At 46.6% G+C, this 7,598-nt stretch overlaps 1 long non-coding RNA gene across 1 annotated transcript; it reads left to right on the forward strand.

Annotated features, from left to right (window-relative positions):
* Positions 1-566: 566 nt before the first annotated feature.
* On the forward strand, positions 567-7,326 carry LOC145723268 (uncharacterized). Its single transcript, XR_014148192.1, has 3 exons — positions 567-741; positions 1,301-1,531; positions 6,283-7,326. It is a non-coding gene; the product is annotated as an uncharacterized LOC145723268 (long non-coding RNA).
* Positions 7,327-7,598: the final 272 nt, after the last annotated feature.

A 7,598-nucleotide genomic window follows, 5' to 3' on the forward strand; every position in this document is an offset into this window, starting at 1 on the left:
GTTATAGATGAGGAAACGGAGACAGAGCAAGTTTAATGTAGTTGCCCAGAGTCACACAGCTGTCTGAGGGGATCGGCATCTGGTTTGACTGGGAGCACGGTCTTTTCTGACTGACAGCCCTTCGGCAAGCTTCCGGGGCCCAGGTAGATTCTGGGTGAATGGCTGAGGCTCAAGTAGATGCTGCACCCGAGGAACAGCGTGTGGAAGGCTCGCTCCATGAGCATCACAGCTCAGTCACAGATGGGCCAGGGATGTGGGGCACCCTGCCAGCCAACGGGGAACAGTGCAAGGGGTTTGCACAGGCCACCCTATTCCTGCAGTGACCAGGACGAACCTGAAGTTAGCGGGGGTCCCCAGGTCTCAGGTTCCAGCGTGGGTGAAGGCTGCTTCCCAGTTGATGCACTTGGAAAAGCCCCTGCCTCTACCATGGGCCACAGAGTGCTGTGTAATTTCCTCTGTGGGTCAGTCCTCCACCAAAGGCTGTGACGGGGCCATGAGTCAGGCCTCAGCCTGTCACTGATAAACCATCACTGCCTAGCTTCCACCCTGCATGGTGGACACCGGGATGGCTGCCCCTTGCCTCCTCCCATCTCGGCTCTGTCCTGCGGAGGAGAGGTGGGGTTGCTCCAGGGAGGGTCAGGCAGATAGGGGTGGGTCCCTGCGCTTCCGGGGTCAGGAACCGAGGTGCCTGCACCAGCAAGCTGTTTCAAGCTGGGCCTGATCACACCACTCAACTCCCAAGTAAGAACATTCTCCACCTTCCCCTCAAGCTCAGGAGATCCACAGGGGAACCTGCTCTTCTCAGAAAAAGGCGCTTAGCTTAGGTAATTAAAAAAAGAAAAAAAAAAAAATCAGCGGTTACTTCAACTGCCTTCAAGGAATTCACCATGTTCGGACAGGCTTTGAACTCAACAGCTGGCTTTTAGAAAACAAGAAGGATTATCTTTGGATCGCTTGCTCTGAGCTGCCACTGGCTCATCCAGAACCCCTGGGGGGGCGCGGGAGGGGGGAGGCACAGGCTGGAGTGCCAGTCATACTTCTGGGCAATTTAAAGCCACACGCTCTGTGTCACCAAGACTGTGACTCAGCCATGTGCTTGCCAAAGCTCATTCACGGAGAGACGAAACTGCTCGGTAGGCACTTTTCAAAGTGAGGGCCCTTCACCTCCTGGAGGGAACAACATGGGGATACACAGGAGGGGAACCTTTCTAGCAGCCCAGGGGAGTGGCCCTCAGAGCCAGGACCGGTGGGTGTTCACTTCTGTTCCCTCAGCCCCTGGCTTTCCATCCATGTCTGTTAGATGACCGAATGCACAACAGAAGAAATGACGTGAAGCTGGCACAAAACCCCAAAGCCCATACTTAGCTATGCATGTCTTCCCCGTTGTCTTGCTGCTCAGCAGAGAGGAGTGATGCTCATGTGGTCCCCACAAGGGAACCTGAAGCTCCACAGAATGAGCAGACGCCCGGCTGGGAGCAAAGAGATCCATGCGCCTCAAGGACTCACCCTTTCTCTGCGTTCCTCCGAGAAGGTAGGAGTTGGCCCTGAACGCCTGGAGGGGATAAGGCCCCTCATATCTGGGCTATTTCGGGAATTATAAAGAGTGTGTATTGGCTAAGACCATCAAAAGAGTTTTTCATTATTTTGTCCCTTAAAAACAAAAACAAAGCCCTGGTGACAGGTGCTGAGAGTCCAGGCCAGACCAGCATGGCCAGGCTGGGAGGAGTGGGCAGCCTCCTGTGGGCCTGGTCAGGCTGCCCTGCCAGAGTGAGCAGACAGGCCCTCACCCTGCAGGCGCCATCAGCCCATGGCATCTCCTCATGTCTTGAAATCTCCACCTTCAGCTGCACCTGTGAGAGCCGTGTGTCAGGCAGCTGCCAGCTCACTACTCCCCACGGCAGAGAGCGACCCGGGCATCTTGGCTGGGGTCGGCTGGGGCCGGCGGCGGCGGCGGGGCGGGGGGGGGGGGGGGGTCTTGCCTTTTCTATCCTTTTCTCTTCCTTTTCCTTTCTTTGCCATCTCCTGACTGAGTCTGATTGTCAGCCTGGCTGGTGGAGACCAGAGGCCGGAGAGGGTGCTGCGCTAGACAGAGATTCCCAGTGGAGGCGAGGGCCCAGCGGCAAGGACGGGGTGACTAGCGGCTTCTCGGCCCTCCCACAGGACCAGCAGATCCCGCTTGTCTCCCTGGACACTTGGTTTCCAGGGCCCGCCCAGGAGATACCTGTTAGGGCAGGAGAGGACAGGGGCGGGGGAGAGACACCAAGATTTGGGTCTCTCAGAGAAGAGGACAGCAAGAAGGACAGGGACAGGTTTATTAGGCCGAGTGTCTTAACAGCCAAAACACCAGAGCTGAGTGGATCAGAAACACAGCAGGCATTGGGGGCTGGACAATATGAGTTGGCTCTGTGCTTCCTCTGGAAGGATTTGTCACCTGCCGGGGCCTTCCACAGAAGTGCTTTTTCCCGTTCTCTGCACCAATGAAAACTCTCCTGGCAAGTAGTTTTCAATGACTGTTGTCTCAAAAAGGAAACTGGGACTGCATTTTCCCACAAGAACTTCAAGGAATTATGATTACTCAGAACTCCCTCTCGACATTCTTGTGAACATTTGAGAAATTCCCAGTGTCTCCAGTTGTCCTAAGTGCGGGAAGCCAGGGATGTGCCGACTCACACACAGCCCAGAGAGCACTTTCAGGCTCATAGCAACTGCATAAACCATTGCATAACTGGAACTGGGCTGCTTCTGCTGCTGCTGCTTTTTTTTTTTTAACTTTGATAATGAAAGGAAATGCAAATAAAGAAGTAATGACTTCTGGTAAAATTACGCTTAGAAGACGACTTCCTACTCCCTGTCCCTCTCATCCCCTCGAAAGTCCTCCTCTCATGAGCTCTCCTCCAGGAGCTAATTTCCCACCGCAGTTTTCCAGGATCGCAAAGGGACATGGGACAGTCTAGATAATTAATTCTGTGAGACCTCCTACTTCGGGACCCAAAGTTTCGCTCAGGCCCAGAGATGGATACAGGGATTCTCCAGGCTAGAAGAGCCTCTGGCCACCAGCCAACTTCCAATGTAAAGTGCACCTCCAATCATGAAAAAGACATGAAGAGTCTTGCCAAACACTAAAGACTGCCAGGAAAGACTAAAGGGCCTGCATCACCCTGCCCCCCTCACTCCATGGAGAGACAGCTTACCTTTGTTACCGACAACCATGGACGATAGGTGTGTAGGGGCTGGATATGTCCAGGGGAGTCTAACCAGAGGGCTGCCAGAAAACCCAAAGAAGGCCACTGATCACATGCATGTTGCAACGCTCAGGAGTTTTTCCTCTCGAGGGCCACTAGACAGAGGGGAATTCTGGAAAAAAAAGGTTTCCTAGAATTATCTGTCTGGAGAATGCTGTAGGCAGGTGGACATAGGTCTTGTTTCTAAAGAATGATTTGTTTTTCTAAGAAAGAAAAGAAACAAAGAAACAAACCAAGAAACAAAAAAGAAAAGAAAGAAGAGAGAGGGAGGGAAGAAAGAAGTGGGAAGAAGGAAGGAGGGAAGAAGGAAGGGGGAGGGGAAGGAAAGGGAATAGAAATGGAAAGAAGATTTTAAAAAAAGTTCTAGAGCTATGCTGTTCAGTATGGTAGTTTCTGTTTGAAATATGGCTGATCAGAATTGAGATGTGTTGTAAGTATAAAATAGACTGGATTTCAGTTGCTTAAGCGACTGGCTTCGGCCCAGGTCATGATCCCAGGGTCCTGGGATCGAGTCCTGCATGAGGCTCCTTGCTCCACGGGGAGTATGCTTCCCCCTCTTCCCTTCCCCCTGCTCGTGCTCTCTCTCATAAATAAATTTTTTTAAAAACCTTTAAAAAAATAGTAAGGTCCTTTAAAAAATAATAATAATTGTCATCAATTACATGTTGAAATGATAACATTTTGGAGATTTGGGATTAAACTAAATATATTAAAATGAATGTCACCTATTTTTTACCCTTTTTAAGTGTGGCCCCTACGGCGTTTACAGTTACATCTGGGGTGCACTCCATTTCTTTGACAGCCCTGCTCCGGAGGAGAGTTGCCCTCGGTGGCTCAGGGCAACCCCCAGTCCTAGCCCCATTTCTAGTTCCCACCAAACTGTAGAGGTCCTCCGCTCCACCCCTTTCCCTGTCCTGAAAGTCAAGCAGCCCAGATGTGAGATGTCTTGATTCTTCGATTCTCCAGATAAGATCCAAGCAGAGTTTCAATCAGTCATTTTTGACCTTTTAAAATCCTCTGCTTCGAAGGAAGGGCACACAGGGGCTTTCTTGCACTCGTTTGAGAGAGCCGGTAGGTGGCTGTGTGATAGCCACGGAAACTTTGAATAGGATGTGTGAGCCGTGGGAGGTTTGGTTTAGGCCTCAGTGGGGACTAAGGCATTGGCAGACACTGTTCAAGTGTGAATCCAGGTTCACCGGTAAATGTTTAGAATGTTTCAAAGTGGCACCCTAGAACATCGCACGGCAACATTAACCAAACATTTCTTCCAAATACATTATATGTTAATTAATTGAATTTAAATTAAATAAACATTTCTTCCAAAAATATGCATTGAGCACCCTCTCTGTGCCCTAAGTACGCAAGGCCATGGGGTGGGTGTGGGATGCGGGAGGGAAAGGGTTCAGGTGCCCACGGTCCAGGGGCTCAGTTTCCCAGGTCTCCAGCCCCTGCCTGAGAACTTTTATCAAGTCGTAATTATAGCATACTTGCATGTCTTACTTTATACTTCTTTCTCATAAATGCTCGTAAGCATTTTCCATATTCCTATGTAGTCCTCATAGCCTCCTTTTTTAGTAATTAACTAACACTCCTCCAAGGGATTGTATCAATTTGTAACCTTCTGTGGGACATTCAGTTTCCAGTTTTGTTCATTTAAATAAGATTGCAGCAAAAGTGCAATTTGCTTTCCTTGCTGTCTTTCCTTTTGGATTTAAATTTCCTTGTAATTAATTCCCAGGAAGGAAAGAAATACCATGTTTAGGGGTTTGAATTCTTTTCTAGCTCTTGATACATATTGCCAAGGTGCGGTCCAAAAGGCATGTGTGAACTTCCATTGCTCACAGCAATGGATGCGAACACTAAGTTTCTTGCAACTTTGCCAGGATTGAGGTGTTACAGCATATACATGTATATATGTGTATATATATTTTTACATTTAAATTTGCAAATGTATATATATGTATGTACATAAATATACATATGTATAAATTTGCAAACTGTATTGCCGATTTTTTGAAGCTTGAGATTTTTAAAGCTTTTATGAGCAAAATATTTATAGACACGTAACACAAGTATATACACATTTTTTTCCCTGAAAAATGCCAAGACACTGTCTTGAGCATTTCTGGACTTTGAACGCATTTCTGTTTTTAAATCATTTTGTACAGAAGATATGTCTCTTTTTCTCCATTTATTAATTTATTTAATCATTTCTTTATATCAGTACGGACTCATTTTATATTTTGGGTTATATTCCAATTAACTGTATTGTTTAAAATCTTCCAGCTCAGGCCATTAGGAACTCTTTCGTCTGGCTCCCACAGCCCTTTGACATATCCCTATCAATGGATTTGTAAGTACCTCCTTACTTTCTAGCACTCCAAGATGCTCCAGGCTCATCTTCCTCAGTCCTAGAGTCAGACTGTTCTCCAAGGAGCTCTGTGATTAGATAATGGTTCTAGAAACCAAGATTTGGCTGCTCAGTCTGCTTATTGCTATTGGGGGTGTCATTCCTCAGGCTCTCACGTGACACAGAAAAGACATATGTGTGTTTACTAGCCTGCATCGGGGGTGGATTCCCATAAGTGAAATTTCTGGATCAGAGTGACTCCACATTAAATACGTTGTTACTGCCTAATTGTCCTCCAAAAAGATTGAAGTGATTTTCACTCTCCCCAGAGGTGCTTAAAAGCAACTGTTTTCCCACAATCTCACCAATATTGAATAGTAGCAATCCTTAAGATCTTTACTAATCTGATGAGTGGAAAATGGAATCTCCCGGTTTGAATTTGAACTTTTTTTTGAATTGATGTTTCTAGTTTTCTCATTGTTCATCTGTTACTAGACTTTGAATTTCTTCTTTTATCTTGTGCAAGCACTTGCATCCTTCCTAATAATCATCTAAAATGACTCTTTACAACTCTTTGCTGATCTCACCTTTGAGCTTAGGTCGATTTTGCTGAGAAATCGGAGCTCTTTTGGCAGAGTGACTGCAGCCCAGCTGGGGACAAGAGGACTCATGTTCCATCTCTCCTTGCAGACACCTCCTTATTCGTCCTTCCCAGTCCCCCCGAGAGCCCTTCCTGTGCTCCTTCCTCAAGGATGAACTGTTCTAGAACACGTCAGCAATGCCTGCCTGTTGTGGAATTTTGTCACAATTTCCAGGGTGGCTGTGACTCAGCCCGGGTCCCTGAAGTCTGAGGCTGTCCACATGGAGAGCACTCATTCCCTAGCACAAACCCGCCCCCCTCAGCCTGAGGCCAGCAGAAGTTCTGGATGCGCCTTCCCCCCGCTGCTCCTCTCGCCTGGTCGCCCCTTTAACTCATAATGCTATTATACAAATGGAACATCCACAGACACGAACCATTCAAACTACAAAGTTATCCTGTGAAAATATATGGATATGTGTTTAACCTCTGCACCTCTTTCGAAATATCCACACATAAACATGCATATATTTGCATATAGGTTCTTTTTTTCTTAATGCATCTGACGGACAACTATACACAGTCTTCTTGACCTTGCTTTAATTTTTAATTAACAATGTATTTCCAAGATCTTTCCATATCACCATACACAGATCTATTTCATTTTGGATGACACACAGTATTCCATTGATGTGTTATTATTTATTTATCTATCTAGTCCCATATCAATAGACATTTGGGTTGTTGGCATTTTTTTGCTGCTACCAACAGTGCTACTGCGAACAGCCTTGAACAAACAGCCTTGTGGATCTGTGGGGATATGCTACAGAAAATTCCAAAAATTGGAATTGCTGGTCAAAGAAAATGTGTACTTTTAACTCCGATAGCCATTGCCACCTTGCTCTCTGAAGGAGCTGTGCCAATTTACCCTCCTGGCAGCAGTCACTGAAACAGGGTATCCCCTGTCCTCTCTCACCAACATCCAGCTCTGTTACACGCGTAAACCTCCTCCCGTCTGGTCGGTGAAAATGGCATCTCATTGTAATCTCAATTTGCATTTCTCTCATTACGGCTGAGGGATGCATTTCAAATATTAAGAAGTCATCTGTGTTTTTCTTGAACTACTTATATCCTTTATGAACTATCCTATTGGTTGCCAGTCTTTATCTTAGTGATTTATAAGAGTTCTTCACATAGGAGGGAAATGAGTACTTTTGTTAGGTATGGTATAGTAATTTCCCCCAGTTTATTGTGTCGTTTGTTTGTAGGCTTTTCTTATATACATATTGCCCTCATAGATTCTGCCTTACAGCAGGTTAGAAATTCAATACACGTATTTGGGTGTGCAAGGATTGATTTCTTTAATATCGTGTCCTCATTTCTGCATTTCAGTCCCCATTCCTCTAAGGTGGCAGACACTTCGTCTCAT

The sequence above is a fragment of the Leptonychotes weddellii genome, chromosome 9 (assembly GCF_054177405.1).
Source record: "Leptonychotes weddellii isolate Sample4059 chromosome 9, ASM5417740v2, whole genome shotgun sequence".
Lineage (NCBI taxonomy): Eukaryota > Metazoa > Chordata > Mammalia > Carnivora > Phocidae > Leptonychotes > Leptonychotes weddellii.